A 21,394-nucleotide genomic window follows, 5' to 3' on the forward strand; every position below is an offset into this window, starting at 1 on the left:
AATTAACACAATTTCGTGGTAGCCATATAATTTTACCGTCGTGTCAATCTTTTTTCACGATCCTCCTCTGTGGACGGATACCTGACACTTTGTGTTTCTTGAGGACGCGTAATACACTTATATTATGTATTATGCAGCGAATCTTCGGTCATTTAATATATTATATAAAAAGCCGAGATAAATGGTTATATAAATGATATATATAAATAAACCGTTAAATATCTTTTTATAATTTTTAATCAAAACAGTACTCGTGTTATTTTTCAGTTTTAAATATGTCGTAGCCTAGCATTAACTGTGGAATTTATTCCTTTTAGAAAAAGTTTTATACTATTATAGAAAAAGAAAAAATTTATTTGAGCAACAAATTAGATTCCTATCCATTAAAAAAATGTCAAGCGTAACTCGTACGAGCGGTATACTATGGTTCATATGTCTATGGATTATCCAGAAGCACGAGATAACTGTCCTTTTACGTTTATTGCCGACGAGCTAACGAGAATGTTATTTTTATTTTGCCGTAATAATAAACGTCGTGCAATTAATCAAGCTGACTCATGACAGGATTCAAAACTGCTAACAGGATTACGTGACAATCACATTCCTCACAAGTTGGTTATCTCAACTAAATGAACATAAAGAATTTTTTCTATAATATTGTAATAAAATTTTGCAATAAAATCTTCTGATATAAAATCTATAATTCATATCATAGTTTTAAGGTAGAGATAACAATCTGTTTATAACTTTACGTGCAACATATTTGAAGAGTCAGAAACATTTACACAGATACAAAATCTAGATTAAAACATACACGTATATCAAAATAAGTATATATAAACAACTACAAACGTATAAAGTTATAAAAGAAGTTATAATTAAAAATCTGCAAATTACAGGTCTAAAGAAGATTGTAATTATCGGTTTGATTATATCTATTGATTAAGTTAAGTATTTATTGCAACTCAATTCGCTTTCATTAGAAAATAAGATTCAGCTTCATCTTACTGCTCGTAATAACGCAAAACGAGGTCACATATTGGAAAGGAGTATTACGGATCAGTGATTTGGACAGTCAGAGGTTTCGGGAACGGAAGGAAAATACGGATTTTGACGAGTTCATGACAAGACTAATCGGATTAGTAGAAATAAATATAGTAGAAATAAATGTGTAATAATCGTAATTAAATAATTTTTGCGTATTGTGCAACTGTATGCACGTACATGGATACAAACATATATGATCGAATAACTGTATTAATTATACACTGAACCAAAACTGTACGTAAATACAATAAAACATTCATTAAATTATGAAAAAATAATGAAAATTGGTCCAATGATTTCTCATAATGATTCTCATAATTTAGATTATAAAACTGTTCCTAGAATTCATTGCAAGAATGAATATATAGTTGTATAAATGAATCCAATTATTGTATCAATGAATTAATTACATTAAGTCGGACATTAAGTCGGACATTGATTAACGATCATTCGTTGGACCAAAAATGAACAAAACTTTTTTCAGTGTAATAATATTAATAATAAACCAGTAATAATAACAGAATAACTATATTAATTACTACATTTTACATTAACATAAAAAATTAAATATTATTTTATATTGTTATTACTGCGAATAATATATTTAATAAAATAATAAAAGAAAAAGAAATAATAGTTTTGAAGAAATTGAACGAAGTGACATATTATACAGATTCAGTGGATAATAAATATAGAAATTATTAACAAAATAAAAAAATGTCAATGATACATTATAGAAAATTAACAGTACGAAATGTGAAATATAAAACTAAAATTATACCTAATATATAAATTTCGAACGTGCTAAAAGAAAATAACAAGTTTTTTTATATCATTAATTACGTTGAATATATAAGCCAAGAAATTCTGTCAATAATATACAGTACAATTTGAAAAAATGATAAAGCGTAGAAAGTGTAGATGAGACACAGCTGTATCATCGCGTAGCATTCTCTGCAGAATCTCTCTCTCTCTCTCTCTCTCTCTCTCTCTCTCTCTCTCTCTCGTCGGAAGAAAAATTAACAATAGAAATGCTCTAGGTGATTAGTAACTTAGAATGAAGGGAGTTTAATCGTGAGTGAAATTTCTACAAACCTTTTATTTTCAAATGCCTAGAGGTGTTCACGCGCCGCTAATTAATCGACAATTGTAACCGAAGTAGCTTTAACAAACGTGAGGACTTCCTCTCCTTGCTCGAGCCATCGACAATAACCCCTTTGCCCGTGAAAACGCCTGCGTTAATTAGCGCGCTCGCGTGCACACGTGTATGTCTTTGTGTTAAATACGTCGACTAATTACGCACGAGGCAAGCTGAGACGTATTGTTGAGCTAGATCCCGGCAACTAGCGGGAAAGGCTCGTGCATATAAAATGCTTCGCGATTCAGACTGGAAATGCATATAAATGTCTGATGAAACCGAGATTTTTCCAGATTGTAAACAGGTTATCGCGCTGCTGCCCCTTTAATTACGCGGCGACACGATTAATTAAGACGGACGGTCAAGATATATTGTTAACGTATATAAGCCGTTTCGAGAAGGACTATCGCCTGACGAACTATCATTTGTCCGAGACCGCAAAATCGCTACGCTCCGAAAACTTGTAAATTGGTCCGATTGTGCGCGATGATATGCATAACGGAACATAAATCGTAAAATCCAATTTCGAATTCGAAACCGCAGGCATACGATTAACGCAATACATCCACCGAGTCCCTCCTTCTGGCCAGAAGGATCGCCTCATTTTGGATGCGTCCGTTGCCCCGTGAGATACATGCACCCCGAATGATTAGCCCCGTAGTCTGATCTTACCATGTCGATGACTTAGAAAGGTTCCCTACTTCCCTCTCTTCCCTTTCCTCGGCCCGGCTGTTCACTGATAAATGCCCTAAATTACTGGTTAGACTGGTATCGGGCTCGTTAATTGCCGCTCGTTATAAGGGCAACGTGCTCAGAAGATGTAAAAGAAGGATTTTTAACAACGCGGCGAAATCACAACACATACCGCTAACGATACACACCCTTGCCTACCTACAAGATTTCTACACCCGGGATACTTTCGACACGGCGGACGAGTAATAGCGATCGTCGACTCTGCATAATAACACACCGTATGGGACAATCGCGCGGTCCTTTATTTTCTCGTAAAGTCAACGACTATCGAAACGGGGCCCCAGTAGTACTGCCGTCGTTTTCGACGGCAAATGTTCGACGCGTTACGCTCGCCCTAAATTAACCGGTACAGAATATCGGCGTATATATGCACATCTGCGCGATATTGCTGGTACATTTACTGGCAGCTTTATAGTCGATTCCGACGGGTAGAAACAAAGATTTCGAGCGACCGAAACCGAGACGCATTGTCAGCTCGAAATAATACTTGCGTTTCTGAGAGTTTATGGACGAAGGACGTTTTTAAAACGCTCATTGAGTTTAATAATGGTTTCGAGCGCGTTTTGTTTCGAAGTCTGTTTCGACACGCTGGTTTCTCTCTCATTCTTCGTCCATTTCAGCTTCCTTCACTAGAAACAGAATGCAATAACCGATCTTGAAACATCAGCCGATGAATCTTACGATGACCTAAGTAGCAAGATGGCATCTCAAATGACGTCTTAAACGTCAATAAAACGTTATTAAAATATCATTTTGCTACTTCGGAATATCTATTCCTCTCACGTCGATTGTAAAATAAAAGGTTAATTTTTATTACTTGTTACGAAAAGGCAAATGACTTGAATTTCCCTAAAAACCTTGAAATCGAAGCTAAATTTCATACATTTAAAAAGCAACAATTACGTGAATAGAATGTTCAATTTATTGTACTATAAATAAGCATCAGATTTTTTTTATAAAATTTTATTTATAATTTTATTTACTGCATATTTTGATATGTACATTTTAATACATATGTATTTCTGATTCTCTTCAAATGTTTTTTACATAGTATACAAAATTATAAGTCTGTCTTGAATCCCGACACGAATCGTCTAAAGTGGGCTTAACACGAAACGCGAGAAACGGAGGGCAGAAAAAATTAGCACATCGCTATCTTCTCGCACTTTCGTCACAATGTAAGAACTGTTATAACATTTTGTATGCTACTAACTGAGAAAATCCGACACCAAAGATACAAGAGAAAGAGAAAGAATAACATTACAAGAAGGCTTACGTTCTGTTGAACACGTTATGTTCAACAGTCACGTAAAACCAGTTGGATTGATTATATCGGGTCTTCTGGCCCATTCATCGTATTCTCAGGCCAAAGAAGTGGGTCGGTTCGCGGTATCCAATCTGTAGGGGCAACATTCATCTCGTTACAATAACGACTCGGACTTTATTTATAACAGAATAACTGTGCCGGTTCGAGCTTCATGCCGCGTTTGATCCTCTTCTCGTCGAGTATCAAATTTAGGAACATTTCCCATTTTTGCTGTACCTCTGCGAGAGGAAAATATTACAGACGAGTGGATAAATGCCTAACCCACAATTTCTAGTAGTTCATATAAACAGCAAAACTGTTGATTTAGAAAATATGGCATTAAGCCACTTAAATAATAGAAATTGTGGGATAGGCACCTTTGGCATTTAGGTTGCATCAACTATAAGCAAATAAGCTGCATTTGTTCTCAATTCATCTTCTCCTTTTATGGATTATAATAGTTATTCATCTAATTTAGAGAAAGGAAGAGAATTTATTTAATCGTATCTAGCACTAAATTGCATCTACGTGACTGGTCCCTAGTTAACTGAGAATGACACGCCGAAAGACGTCTTCTATAACAGATAGCATCCAGCTACTGGATTACGATACATACAATTTCGTATCGACGATGCGCTCCGATGACGACTTCTCCCCGGTACGGTGCTTGCACGGCTAATTCTAAATCGTTGATATATCCCATCCGCATATCGCTCCGCGCCGCGTCGTTTCGCTCTCGAGGCTCAATTAGAGACGTACGGATATATCATCGTGTGGCCAATTAAAATGTAGGAAACGAGAGAAGCTGCCGTTCTCCGTTCCGTTCTGTAAAGCCGCGGCATTGGGCCGTTCAGTAACTAATGTACGACATTCGGCTCTCCGCTCTTAATTCGCTCTCCCTGTCGATTTCTTTATTTTAAGAAAGCTATACATATATAAGTTTTCTCTCTCTCTCTCTTTTCCTCCCTTTCTCTCTCTCTCTCTCTCTCTCTCTCTCCTCGTTGGCGAGCCGTTATTCCTCGGATTCCTTGATCCACCGTTAATGCACCGGAATTTCGGGACGCGCTAAAAGAACCGCAGAACACGACAAACTTTAAGGCCATTACCAGCCTCATGCTCATCCGGTCGAAAATAATTCATGTTCTTGATTATCTACGTGCTTTAAAGAGGAAACGCGGTGTTTCTAAAGACTACAATTTTTTTTTCGTTACAGCTGGCAATTAAATACACTTAAGTGGTTACAATGAGATTTTAAGCCTTGTAAGCAGTAGGGATGTGTATCGACAAGAATGACCTCGATGTTTGACATCGAAGTTAACCTCGAAATATGCTATCGATGATAGAGAAATATCGGCTGTATATGCAACATTGACGTTTCTTAAGCATCGATGTCTCTTTTTTTTTCTTTGTAATAAAGCTTTAATTTATAATATAATTTATGTAACTATCCTATAAGAGGTAAAAATATTATATAATACTCTCGAAATATTATAATATTATTTTAATTTAAAAATCCAACTCGCGTAAATACCGCGCGTTATTCATGTGCTTCAAGACCAAGTCAACATCCTGAGTGGTACAAATTCCTAAAACACAAGAGAAATCCATTTGCTATTATTATTATTATTATTATTATCATGACAGAGCAGACTAAATTTTCTTATAACCGAAGAATGTAGCTTTCCAGGTTTGATTGTTCCCGACCCGGAAAAAAATGTTATATATATGGACATATTTTATATAGAATTATATATAATTGTATATAAAATATGTCCATTTCTTTTATATACAAATATATAAAATTATATATAATTTTATGTAATTTTATATAATTATATTATTTTTTCCCGGGAGGGTAAAACTAATTGATTATAAAATATATTTATTATTATTTTATATATTTATTAAATCATGTAAACATTTGAGATAATAAGTAATAAGAATTAATACTAAAAATATTTAATAATGTTATATTTTTAACACTTTAAATAAAATACGTATTATTATAACTATCTGGTCGTCTGGCGTCTCTGACAGTGAATTTCGGAACAAACCCAAGACAACCATCGAACACAAGATATCGATGAAACATCAAAATATCTTAGCTTGCGACATCGATGGCAAAACATCGAAAAAGTGATGGGTAAACCTCGATGTTTTCTAAATATCGATTTTTGCACATCCTTAGTAAGCAGTAAGAAATTGATCAATCATAGTCGATTGTTCTCTTAATATTCGATTGCGATCGATCAAGTTTCTTACAGCTTAAAATTTAAATTTTACAACTTAAAATCTCATTGTAGACGCTGCTTTACATATTTGCGGCAGTACAAATTTACAAAGCACCATATTTAATTTATAAAATCGAAAAGTCTATTCGTTAATAGAGAAAAATAGGACGCGAGTCGTTTCACCGAAGTCAATTGACTAGCATTAGCTAAGTGCCGTACACGGCTAACCTGCAATCTCTAAATATTTTATCTAAACAAGAAAAACATGGGTTCGGCAAGTATGATTCTGGGTCAGTCAAATATTGAGTATAGCAGCAGCGGTTCGATCGTCAGCTGCAAGAAGATCCGAATATCAGTCTTTAGAGATTCTGGTTAATGATGATCACGCACTTGACTTTAGTGGTTCTGTAATATCTCCTCGGAATACATGCGTGATGAAGGATGCTCGGTAAAGTAAAGTAAGAAGCGAAAGTCACTCGTTGCACGCGCGCGCGCGTGCGCGCGCGAACGCGGACGTGTTACGCAAAATTCTCGACAATAAAATCGAGAGTCCACCGGATATGAATTTTCGTCGTTTTATGTAACGGCATTGAAAGAGCTATTAGAACTAGCGCCTTGTCGTCACGATAAAACGGAAGCCACCGGTTCTATTGTTTCGCCACGGTTCACGCGTGTAAACCTACCATCGTCACGGTACGTCGCGGGCGTGGATTTAACGTGTTCACAAAAACAACCGGGTGGTCACTTGCGAAATAGAGGAAGGAAGAGGGAGAATCCGGATGCTGGTCCGCGCGGCGCTATCAGATTGTCCACCACCAGTCTCTCTCGCGTGCAGCGATGCAATTTCGGGGATTGTAGCGTTAAGTGCTGCTCGTTGTAAAAAATACCTGCCCCGAGGAGCGAGCGGTTAACGATACTCTCGCAAATCGTTGACCGTTTACGCGTGAGAAACGAATGAGGACGAAACGAGGCTCGGGGATACCGCCAGGTATGCTCAGGGATGCGAGAGAGAATTGAAGAGGATCGACTCGCGACGACGACGTTAATTCTAATTTTACTGAAATCTAGAACGTATCCCGCCAGCTCGTAATGTATTTCTCGATGTACAGGCGTTGGAAAATTTTGCGAGCTTTGATTTAATTATGACCACTGCGACGTAGTTTCCTCATCAATGCGTGGCCAATAATTGGAACGGTAGACTTTAATGACGGTGACTTATCCTGATTAATATTACCCAGTTTATACTAGCTCGCCTCACTGCAGCATTCATTTCGAAAATCAGATATTTAGGTTAACGCAGTCGTAATTTGATTTTCATGCGCTCGCACATGTTGAGAGAATTGCGCGACGTGTCTGATAGATGCGTTAAATTAATATTAATGATTGAAGAGATACGTCTACGTATCTCGTGTTTCTTCCCGAAAAGAAACGTACTAACGTTCGCCCGGATACTCGCGGCGGGATATTCCGCTGATAACAAATTAATCATACCATATTGCTCGCGAGTTTGAATGAGACGAACTGTCGCTGGCGAAACGAAAGCCGTGTCTATGCCTACGTACGTATGTACGTACGTAAGTATGTGATGCGCATGTGACTTAGCATATAATGACAGCGACAATGGTTGGGTGGTGAAAGTTGCACGCACTCGAGACGACGCGAGTGAGGCATTCGTTGCACGTCTCGTACTTGGTGAGTGCACTGTGAGAGAACGAGTATATTTATTTTCTTTCTACGTTTCAATATTGGCAAACCCCAGCTTCGTTCTCTCGCACACGTGCCTATTTTTCGTAGCATTGATACGCGCGTCGGGAGCAACACACTCCTCTCGTTTTTTAATCTTATATATAAGTAATAAGATCGAAGCGCGGAAACGTATTGCTGGTAAATGTATCGTCGAGATTAATCTTGCTCGGGAATTATCATTTAATCGATGACTAAATTCTCTCTCTCTCATACTTCTTTTTTATACATACGGCACTTTATTGCCATCATCATTATTATCTTGTATCAAATATATTGTGTATCAATTATGTGATCTGTTCTGGGTTTGAAAGCTCAATGTCCCAGAGCACTTAATAAGTTCTCTCCCCCCCCCTCTCTCTATTTATCTATCTACTTATCTACTTATCTTTCTCTAAAAATCATCTTCAGCAACACGACTGCACGATGTGACAATTCTTCAATTATTGTGGCGAAGACGAAATGCCTTGTTTGGCTTTCTCAATTTAATAGAAACCGCACAATTTCACGCGGATAATAGAAATAAGCCGGCAAGATTTAAAAGCCTGACATAAATTGTTTCTGACACGCGCCGATTCGTCCAACAAACCCCGATTCGGTCACAAAATGATCCCTATTTCGTGATACTCATCGAGAGAATTTACACTAGCAGTTAATAGAAGCAATCAAATGGTATCGATGATGTTATTAGCTGAAAGTCGTTGTGAATACGGTAGCACTTGCAATTAGAGATAGTGACTACAGCATTCATAGACGGCATAAATAACGACGATTCTAGAGAGATCCTTTACCGGATTGGTAATATGTAATGCGATGTCTGAGTAGGTTAATACATCTTGTTACGTGGGTGTTTATATTGCATCGCTCTTGTCGTGCTAAAGGAAATAGTACCATATATGCGCACGTGCGGATCTATTACGTCTGCTAATAATAGATTGTATGCGTTGTGCGCTATTGCATCTCTCGCGTCTCTCAGACGCTATCGCATCTCTCTGTAGCTTCGCCAACGTTGGAAAGATTAAATCCTACGAGAATCGTATCAAGATATTGTACTATGCTAAAAGTGCATGCATATGTGTCAGCGTGTATAACGCGCGTTGGAAGAAGTCTGCAAACATGCTGCTTCACGATTCTAACTCTATCCGCCTGATGTATTCTCCACTGTGATAAAGATCATTAAGTTCGCCCCGTCGATCCTTTTTGTGCATCTTCCTCTGAGACGACTGTTGTCATTTTCACTCGAGGCCGCCGCGCAAACAACTTCTTCATAATCATCGTGAGTAGCAGGCGGAGATTATTAGCAGCGGAAACAAGCTAACGAAATGGGACGATGACCATGCACATTTGAGAGATCCGTGGAAGTAGGACGGGCAAAGGGCACATTAGACGATTTTTCGAAGAAGATCGAAATGCGGCTGCTGCGAAGGACGGTAAGTAGGTAAGTAGGTGCAAGGAGATGCTACTGTTCTGTTTTTTTTTTTTTTCCCCGTTAACGTCATGTCGTCATACGTCATCGGAACAGCCGCCTCCGCGATTCTGATTGCGATTTCTTTGGCGAACAATGGTACATATATCGCGAGCCTCGGTATAATAACGTGTTAATAACGCTTTCCACAATGAATATAAATGTTCGGTTAGCGTTTTATCGTGGTAACAGACTGGACGTTGGGCGTTAGGCCTTAATAGATACAGGTTTCACTCATTAAAGTGAGATTTTGTGTCATATATACACAGACTGTTGGGCGAAACTCGATTTACGGCATGCCGTTACGTACACTGTTTGTGCATCTATACCAGTTGCGCGAACGCGGCGAAACGATGAAGCGTGGATACGATTTTAATTAAGAAAAAAAAAATAGGAGGGAACTAATTATGTGCATTAACTACGAAGATTGGAAATTATGATAACGTAAACGCGAGTGCACTCGGGATGTAATTATTTCGTAGAACGGTTGTTTAGAGTTTATTTACAGTCGATTAGCGCGTAGCAGCCGCGCCCAAAAATTAGTAGAACGCTCTACTCCACCTGGCATTTCTCCGGAAAAGTATATTACGAAACAATGCGAGGCTAAAAGCGTAAAGTTCGTTCGCGATAAATTAATCGGCGCTACTTAAAATCACCGTCGCGTTGCGCGTGTCGCGCGCTAACTTTCTCGTAGTACTCGCCGTGCATAAGTTGGCTGAGAAATTCCGACGGGAAAGAATAAACCACCGATTTGCTTATGAATGAATCCCGGTAATTAACAGAAACATAAAGTGGCACGGCTTTCCTCGTCACCCAGGGGGTACCGTGCCCGGACGCGTTCCCGTTTTTTTACATGGCGGGAATCCCCAGGAGGCCTACACCATGCCACACGTTCTGCGACGTGTGGAAAACAATATAAACGCGAAAACAGAAGAATTTATATGTTATTTTTATTCAACTTGAGTATTATTCTATTTGTCATATACGATTATTCGTGGATATGTGCAAAGCCTCGTAAGAATGTTCATATTCCTAACATTTCTTTTTTTTTTTATGTCGCTTCCGTATTTAAACGCTCATGAACGATATCGGCAGATGCGTATCGTTTTCGGAAAACTTAGCATTGTTCTCATTGTGTAACAGACTGAATCTTATCAATTGTTTCATTAAGTCAAAAATCTTCTTCTTACGTTAGGCCTCTGGCCTGTGTTACACCACTCTTGTCGTGCTCACGTTGATTATTCAATTGCCACAATTACATATGGATCAAAAATACATCAAAAATTATATCAAAATTATCTAACGTAATGGAATAAAAATATTTTGAAATTTTACAAGATGTTATATACTTAGAAAAAAATCTCAAACTTATAAGATCTTAGCCCTTTAATTATATATGAACTTTAGAAATAAAGTTGGAGCTTATATCGCTCTGTATCGCGATATAGAAGAAGAGGATTAGTGATATTTACCGTATTTCTGACAAAAAACGTGATGCCATGTTGGCGGAAATCGTGCGTGCACATACCTTTCGACGTTAATGATCCGTCGAAATGTAATTTTGTCGGAAAGCTTACGTTTTGTTTTTTTTTTCTACATACTGAAACACTGTTACCGAAAACGTTCACTCCGGTAGATACCGTCGTACATGACGGCATCATGCACGCTCGATTTTTACGCTACCGGGATCGTTCATATATAGCGGAACAAATGGAAAACCTTACATTACTACGACCGATAAACTCCATGTAATATCGGCGTACCTTATATACGCTAAGCACTTATACCCAATAGATGTAATACCTCTGCGATGCTATCTGACGTACAGACCAATTTGAAACGCAGTCGCCGATAACGCGATCGAGACTAGGGGTCCGTGGTACGCGATAAACCGATCACGTGAACTCAAGAGGTGCACACGCTCTACCGGAACGGAGCCTTATATATCCTGGAAGTTATTGATTATCCCTTTGCTTCAGTCAGGTCAGGTCGGTCGTGCTCGGTGCACGTGCGCAGATTCTTTCCACTCGATGCCGAAGCGCGGAAACGCTACCTGCGGTTGTGCCTTGTTCAACGTTTCTGAGAGGGATTAATTCATCGCAGTATATAAACTAATTTTACAAACGAGCTATTCTTAAGTATTTTGTCTTTGGCCTAATTATTGACATAACGATTTTTATTATACGCACACACACTTGGGGAATATTTATTAAAGATTATATAATTGAAGATGATATTGCATGTGTGGAAGATTAATTGAAACATACTTATAAAGGTTTCAAAAATATACTTTATTAATTACAATTATTTATTATTTTGGGTATTTGAAGAACTGTGATAAATTGTCAAAAACTGCTACGTTGAGTCTTCGAAGAGTTAATTTTTTTAAACGTCGGTGAGTTAGATTTTTAATGTTATTTTGTCATTATGCTTTCATTACAAATAAAATCATCACAAATAAATATAGAAGTCATTCTCACGTTTTCAAATTTAAATTTACTTATTTATTAAAAATTATGATGATTTTATATGTATTTTTATATTTATTTTCTTTTTAACGTTACTAAATTAAAAATATTTAACTTACAAAAAATGTTAGACAACAAAAAGTAATGACTAAAGAAAATCTGCAGAACATATGAGGAGCCTGTAAAAGATGATTTGTAAGATTAGGACGTCTGTTAAACGTCTGTTAAACTTTCACGTTGTTGGGAAGCGAAACCAAGCATAATTGCGGTCATATCTAAAATGAATACCCAAGTCACATTGTAGTTGTAAAGTTCGTATCTCAGGTTCTACATAACTGAAACCGTTTTAAAATTGTCACGTGTGTGTGTTTCCTCTTTTCCTTTAATAATATAATCAACCAATGCACTTACGAATTTAACTTTATTATGATTAACGATTCCTATGAAATCTTTCTTCTCTCTCTTTCTCTCTCCATGTGATATTTGATATAATGATAAGCATTTTATTTTTCTTATTTCTAGCAATCAATATCTAATATTTTATTTTGCAAGAGACATATAACTTTAATATTTCTCATATTTCTTGTGGCTTTAAGAGATACAAAGTAAAATCATGTATCTTTAACAACCTATATATAACATCATTCTTCATTCTTCCGCCAATCATTTTTTGTTAATTATGAAAAATAAGATAATATAAGATATAACTGTATATGACAACTCAATATAAAAATCCTAAAATAGTATTATATATATACGTAGCATAAAGGAAGAATAAATTCCATATGTAAATACGACATAAATAATGATAGTGAATACATATTTATGAGTTTTTTGCTGAAGAAGGCTAAAAGGATTAGCCGAAACATGTACAAATATTTCTCTTATGATTTAATGTAAAATATTTTAAAGAAACAAAAAAACTGCGCATCATCTATAGTGCCAATTCCCAATTACCTGTTTACCATTTGTTTATTATTTTTGAATTTATTATTTTGTGGATTTAGTTCGAATATATCTGGGAAAAAATGTTTTATATATAATTATATAAAATTAAATGTAATTTGATATAATTGTATATAAATGGACCTATTTCATATATAATTGTATATAATTATATAGAATTGTATATAATTTTATATAATTATATATAAAATATTTTTTCTCGGGTAATTATGGATGTTTTTTCTATTTATTAATATAATCATTTAATGGAAATATAATCTACTGAATGATTATATTAATAATATTATATATTATAAATATTACATTTTATATTTTTTGTATTATATTTTATCAAGGAAATATAATCATAAAAAGAATAAATAGTCGATCTTTAAAAAGTGTTTTCAAACACTTTTAATTATCGAAAATATATGACTAATTGATTACATATTTCAATATACTTCTCATTTTTCGTAAACATTAATTTGTTTGTTTTTATATTTTTTTCCTCTACAAATATTCATTTGACTTTATATTGTTTTATCCAAAGTGAATAATATCAGATATTTGATTTGACGTTTAATTCACTTAATAATAAATATATTTTTAATTATTTTATAACTATATCACAATGTCGATACTGCAGAAATTTCTCTGTTTGCATGATAGTTAGCAAAGTGTAGCTAGATGGCAGAATACGCTATTTCCAGCAGTAAGTAGTCAGCCACAGTCGCTACGGTCGCCACAAAGGCTACAGCAGATATTGGGAAGTGCTGCGCAATTTCGTGTTGTAGTATTAATCCAAGAAAAATATTACGTTTGTTTAACAGTTTAAATATTAATAAACATTAAATATCAAAAGGAGATCAACGATATTTGATATCTTAAATATAATATCAGCAAACACATTTTATTGGGTACGTATATGATTTTAGGCCTGTTCTTTTTAATTGAACTTCTTGCATGGTTCATCTTTATTCTTTTTCTCTCTAACATGAAGAGAAAAGGAAGGGAGATGAACCGTGCAAGAATTTTAGTTAAAAAGAAAACAGACCTGTTGTGTACTGATGGTGTACTTTATACAGAATATGATACTTTTTGTCACTAGGTGGCGATATATAGCAGAATGATAATCGAGTGAGCTTTATACTACAGTATATTTGTATATACTATAGTATATTATATAGAGAACAATATAGACTGTAGTATATAAAGCTCACTATAGTATAGTGTTTATCGCAATAATCCTATATCATTATATGGCGTTTATACTGGCGAAATGTTATTACAACTATTCATATTTTAATCTAAAAAAATAAAATAAAATAAAATAGCCATTATTTTATTATTCTTCCATGTCAAAGTAATAAAATCATGTTTTATTTTAAAACGTGTGTTTCACCTCGAATTTTAAATCAAAATCTGCAAACTACTAAAATAGCGGACTAAAAATTTGAAATATATATTTGAAATATACAACATACAGATATAGTTATATAATTAAACGCAATATTTTGCTATTAAATATAAGTGAAATAAAAATTGAATTTAGAAGAATTAAATTGTAGTTAATTACTAAGTGATATATTATACAGTAATCAAGTTGTATACTTACTGCTATACATACGAATTAATAATTGAAGGCAATATTTATTTCTTTCAGAACATTACGTATCTTAATGAATACTAAAATGTATGAGAGCGAAGACATTGTAAAACGATAATGTAACAGATAAAAGATATTAAGTGATACTTTTTGATATAATATATGAAAAATGGGGAAATTGAAGAGAATACCGAAACCGTTTATAAAAATTAAACGTCTCTCGAGAAAAAGAAAAGTAATTCCATTGGGTCAAGAAATTAAAAAACATGTATGCTGGAAATGGGAACGAGAAATGCACGCTAAGTTGGAGGCTACAATAAACTTTGAGACTTTGAAAATTACAGCAGACCCGCAAGTGGATATAGATTACGTAAAAAGCATGTCGATAATGTCAATTTACGATCGTAATTATAGAAATCCCATACAAGAAAACATTTCTGAAGATTCTGTGCGTATCAGATCCGATATGACGCATGAGTTAAACAATTTAAGTATCATCGAAAGTGAAGACAATTGTATTTTAAATGAGTGTCAGCGAGACATTGGATCTGATATTTTACAGAAAACTTCTTTCCTTTATATAAGCGACAATATATATATAGAATAGAAGAGAATATATAGAATAAGAAATATTGTCATGTCATAGAATGTAAATGAAGTTAGCCTATTTTAAAGATTAGGAGATTAAGCGTTACCTAACGCATTTAATATAAGTAATTTATTTATTTATTTTATGAAATTAAATATATTTTTTATTTCTTTTATAAATTTCTTTCTTTTTTAAGCAATAATAGCCAGCCAAATATATACAACAGAATAAGAAATATTGTTATGTCATAGAATGTAGATGAAGTTAGTCTATTTTAAAGATTTGGAGATTAAGCGTTATTTTACGCATTTAATATAAATAATTCATTTATTTTACGAATTGTATATATTTTTTATATATTTATAATATAGTATACGCCTCTGCATGTGTATTTTATAAATTTTAATACATTATACTACTTAATTTTATCCTAACTTTGCAAAAATAATATAATTACTTATTTTTATTATTTATTGAATATACTTATGGATTACAATTAAGATGTAATCATTTAAAATTATTTTATATTAAAAAATATACCTAATTAATATTAATATTGTGATAATAAGTTTTTGTCATTATTTATCGAGATATTTAAATGGAATATAAAAGAAACCAAATTATTCTTTTTATAATTTATGTGTGTGTTATTTAAATATTTTTTAAATACAATTCTTAATAAAATTAGAGTCACCAAAAAATATTAATTTCATTATTCCATTCTCAATATTAAATTAAACAATACATGAGTTTGATAAAGTAGATGAGCAACTTCTTTGCAAGGAAGTATATTGGGTTGCCTAACAATACGAGTTACGAATTGATCAGATATGTAGCCTTGAGCTATGAATATGTGAATCATGTTCTAATTTAACTGGAGTATGAAAAATGCGGAAAAAATATTCGATTGACACCATACGCTTAAATTTATTTTAGGTTTATAATCAGAATAGTCCAGAATTTTAATAACTATATCTACTCGATTATATATTAATATATTACGTTAATTTGTCTTTGATTCTAAAAAAAATTAAAAAAGTTTAAATATTCAAATTTTTCAAATTTTCCTGTAAAAAATATACACTTTATTTCTTAAATTTGATCAAGTTAAAAAATATTAAGTCGGAAGAATTGTTGCAAATTCTACATACGCTTTATACGTAAGATTCAGATTTTGTGCGCTTGCGGGAATTTATATAATTAAAGTGGCGGTTTTGTAGCGATTTATAATTATTGCGTTCTTCGCATCGTTTATTTAATGTATTTATATTTTTAAGGAATTTCTTACACCATGAGTTTACGTTTTGCCCATGATCGAAGTGCTTCGATGTAACTCGATGCGCCAGAATCGATTATACAGCAAGGTTGTTATTGAGGTTTCGCGTTTCGGCTTGAAGCCGTACTGCGCTATAGTTATAAAGTACCGGTTTTTGGACGTTTCGTACTGAATAGCACCATCATCATATAAATTATAATCTCGTTAGAATGTAACTTGTGTGTATATTCGATATTTAACCCTTAATCTGTCAGTTCACGATTACACCCATTTAGAATATAATGGATAAAGAGCGTTTTGAGTAAAACGAAATTACAATATTCTTTTTTTTTACAAATAAGTATGTAGAGGCGAAGGTAGTTTTTATTGCTTACAAACAAACCAAATGTAGAAATAAATAGTGCACAATATTAAAAAAAAATTTGACGACTGTGATATAAATTCCATGCAACTACTTACATTACATGCATCTAACATAATGAAAAGATCTGATTGCATCAACAGTCTTCATAATTTGCTGTTTTTTTTTTTTTCTTTAATTAACGGAGAAAGAAAGCTTGTTTAACTAAGCTTGGCGTCGAGTCGGCGCAATTGATTCTACGGGCTAATTGCACTCGGCAGATCTCCGCATCGTATGTAGAGCGGTCCAAAACGACGCGCAGGGAGAAATAACGCGTTGGACCGGTCGGAAGAGAGGCCGAACGCCGCGCGCGCGCGGAGTGGAGGAGCGGGAGCGGACGAGATGCAACAAAAGGCACGTTGGGGCCACGTTGGGTCGGGCTTTGGAATGGAACTGGAAACGAAAGGCCTGTAGAGGCAAGGGCGGGGAGTGCTTGGATGCCAGCCGCATGGTATACGTGTGTCGACGCGAGTGAGGTGACGGTACACGCCGGAGCGGCTGGTGGAGTCGGTCAGTCAGTCACTCAGTCGCAGTCGGCGAGTCGCTCTCGGCTGCCGCGGCGCGATCGCGTGGGCGTCTTGCTTCTTCTCTTCTTTTCTTTTTACTCTCTTTTTTTTTTTTATTTTCTTATCCTATTCTGTGCACGGTGTTTTAACTTGGTAACAAGAGAACTTGACTCGGGAGGACTCGTCTTCATCCTTGAACAGGCGGAATTATTTTGCCGTCCAAGCGGAATGCGCCATGCCGGGTGACCGCTGAGAAAAAAGTAAGAATCTTTCGTTTATTTTATTGATTGAAAGAAACGTTATAAGAAGGGGGTCCTGCGAGATCGTACGAGGAGTTTGGAGCGCGAGTGGATTCCGGTATTCCAAGATCCGTTTTGTACGTGAAGTGTATCTAATAAGATCAGGCCTTAATTCGCGCGTGTATGGAATTAACTTGCTCTACTGCGCTGTATATATCGGTAATTGTATGTGAGAAACATAATATTCCAGATCGTGTTCATAAAGTAGATTTGAGATAAACCTCTCGACAGAAAATTCATTACTCGTATCACTTCCTTTTCTTTTTTATTTTCCGTTGAGTAGACGCTGGTGTGATCCAGAACAAATATGAGATAAGCACGTTCGTGACGCATGTAGAAATTGTGACTGGATTCCATTGCATTGGAATACTTCTTACCGGTGATAATTTTTACTCAAAATTGATGTTTCTGTAAGTACACGTATGCTAACGCAAGGAAACATGGAAGAAAAAATTCTTCTAACGGATATCATGAAAAAATATTTTTTTAATTAAATTTTTCTTAATTTTAAATAATTTTAAAATAAATTGTTTGAAATATTTTGTATTTTACATGGTAGAGAGATGTATAATACATGTATAATTAGAGATTGGAAATATGTATACTCGAGTTATTTGTGTAACTTGGGACTAAGAAATCAACGTCAACAAGGATATAAGAGACTTTTAGAAAATACACAGCTCTAAATAAATCTGACAAATGAAAAAAATAATAGTAAAAATAATTAATATAACAATAGTTAAAATTTATTTTACAAGACAAAGGACTTAAAATCTGTACACTGAAAATTTATCTTTTATGTTGAAATTTATAAAATATTAAACTAGAAATGTGTGTATCCATTATCGCGCGCACTCGTGAGATTAATTCGATAAGATGTGTAATATCACATGTTTGACTTAATACACGTTTCTCATCGATGTACAGTTAACTGCATGTGCGAAACTTTTATTGGAGACCAGTGTACGGTAAATTGTCCGCATGAATACTCAATGATCATTTGAATATTCTACGTTAAATTTCGTATGAATATGCAAACGCGAAAAAAAAATGTATCAAAGGAATCTTTGAACGCCGTCTTTTAATTTTACCGATCATTCTTGGAACTCTGTGTTCAGTAACGGTTTTTTTAATTCACATTAAAAAATCGAATCCTATTGAAATAGACAGAATTATCTCTTTTATTTTTTGCCTACAGAATTTTCCCTCCGAAATTAATTCATAAATAAATAACCGACAGAATATTTGCGTTCAACACTCTAATTTTGCTTTTATAGTTTAATATATAAATTAACAATTAATTCAAATTTGATTTTTTAGCACCTTTGGATTTCACTTTACTCCGATTTTCCGTTAGTTTTCGCAAATACATTTTTTAACGACGCACATTTTTTCATACGTACTGTCCGCTCGTTACGATAAAATGCCCGGTTAATGTAACGTCTCGTGATAAAACTTGCAGCTTCTACTTTCGAACAGACCGCGTTGATGCACGCGATACTTTGTACGCACGTGCGGCTGGATTTACGCACGAATAAATCCTTAAATCGCTGTTGCGTTTAATGCTACGTTTTGCACTGCTACCGCGTCATTGTCTCTTACGATACGTCACGTGCGAACGAAGTCCCCCAGGGTTCTTTTAGTGAAGGACAAAAAAACCGTCTATTAACGATATCCACGTTATACTTATAATTTTCCTTTCATGCTTCCTTTATCTCTTCGGACATCTATTATCGAGTTGAAAAATTTTTTATTCTTCACCTGCGATCGAGAGTGACTCAAAACTATGAATAAAAGATCGTGACAACCTAGATTTGTTATGAATCGAAACCTATCCTGCGTAATGTCATTCACGATGACTCTTGTACGCCTTATTCATTCTTCTTGCGAACAACGCCTGAATTCTCTTTAAGCATAGCTTGCACAATGCTGAATCAAATCATTATTACCTAATAATAATAGCTCTATTCATAACGTCTCAATCCTATCGGTTAGGATCGCTTAGCGTGAGTGCATATCACGAAAATGTGCAATGCGCATTATGTCCCTGAAACCAATTGTTAAAGTTTCAAAAGAAAAGCCTCGTGCAGGCTTTGAGAATTAAAAGAAAAAAATTATTCAAACACGTACTCTTTATACCGTGAACACTTTTTACCTCTGTAGGTTTTCTACAGCTCAAACTTACTCAGAGCAAAATAAACAAACGATTAATCCATTCTATTTGCATAATATTACATAAAAGTTATTTTACACGATAAACTCAGAACGCGTAAACTTCAGCTTGACTCATCCTCCAGCGGATTTCTACGTGCAGCGCAATAGATTCGCTAAAGTCCTCATTCAAGAGATAGTATAGTTTATCATTTATCAATCTGCGGTTAATCATTTACTAATTTACAGCATGTTTACATATTATTAAATTAATCGTGCTCCCGCAAGAATTCATTTCATGACAGATGCGGAATAGCATTCAACATATTTTATCTGCCACCTGATTTTTCTTGTGCGATAGTCACTCGCCAGACTCTATGACGACATCTCTCTCGTTTATCAACTCGTAATTAAACATTTCTGTTTGCGAAATATTCGCATACGAGTTCAACTTAAATTCATCCGCTAGCAAATATTTACATGCGCAGACCATTCGTTGAAATTTTACGCATCGCGATTTGAATTTTATATCACGTGAATATATAAGTTCTTCCTCTCTTGCTGTGTCAGTACTTTAGCGAGTGAATTCACGGAACGGACGATGAATAAAAGCGAGCGTGAAACTTGTTTTCTCATTTCTGACTTCTCTTCATTGAAAAATGTGAAGAAACGTTCGCAAACTCCCGAAGTATCGACGCGCCATTGAGAGTCGGTCGTGTAAACTGCAAGTGAAAGTACGCGAATAATTGCGCGCAGTGATTATGCTCGAAACCGTTCGCGTCACGTAGAAGTGCCATTGTGAAATTTTTCTGCGTCTTGATACGGAATATTACGTTACCATGCTGCGACCAGCAGAATGCAAAAGTCTCACATTACTTGATAGCGCAACGTAAGGAACATTTCCAACTCCTACATATATGTACACATTCCGATGCCTTGGACATGCTACACCATATATGACTCGTTAGGCTTCAAGAGGCTTTCGAGAGGAGTTCGAGTCGATTAATATACAGGGTGTCCGGAAATTAGCGCATCAGAATATCATAGGAAGATATAGCGGACTAAACTCAGTCGAAAAGTCCTCTATCATTTTGCAATTTTCGCAATAGTTAACGAGATATTAATTATTAAAAATCGCTGAATATTGGTTTTCAATAATTTTTTACTCGAATACTATCAACTTTACAGAAAAACTATAAGAGACAAAAATTGTTTATTTTCTTCTCACAGAACTCTAAGAATTTTTTCAGTATCTTCTTTTTAGTACTGCATTTTCTTATTTTTACCGATATAAGAAAATACGGTATTAAAAAATTTTAAAAAAATTCTGAAAAAATTCTCAGAACTTTATGAGAAGAAAATAAACAATTTTTGTCTCGCTGTTTTTCTGTAAAGTTGATAGTATTTGAGTAAAAAATTATTGAAAACCAATATTCAGCGATTTTTAATAATTAATATCTCGTTAACTATT

The 21,394-nt window shown here is 34.8% G+C and overlaps 1 protein-coding gene across 3 annotated transcripts in view; it reads left to right on the forward strand.

Moving 5' to 3' along the window:
- Nucleotides 1–21,394, forward strand: part of LOC108725550 (uncharacterized) — a 65,205-nt gene that overhangs the window by 13,501 nt on the left and 30,310 nt on the right. For 2 of the 3 annotated variants that reach the window (XM_018452631.1, XM_018452633.1), the window contains exon 1: nt 17,387–17,733. The exons of the other annotated variant lie outside the window; for it this stretch is intronic. The gene's annotated coding sequence lies outside the window, so the exon portion shown is untranslated. Of the gene's footprint in view, nt 1–17,386; nt 17,734–21,394 lie in introns of those variants that run through there. 3 annotated transcript variants of the gene reach the window in all.

The sequence above is a fragment of the Mycetomoellerius zeteki genome, unplaced genomic scaffold (genome assembly GCF_001594055.1).
Source record: "Mycetomoellerius zeteki isolate Tzet28-1 unplaced genomic scaffold, Tzet1.0 scaffold35, whole genome shotgun sequence".
Taxonomy (NCBI): domain Eukaryota; kingdom Metazoa; phylum Arthropoda; class Insecta; order Hymenoptera; family Formicidae; genus Mycetomoellerius; species Mycetomoellerius zeteki.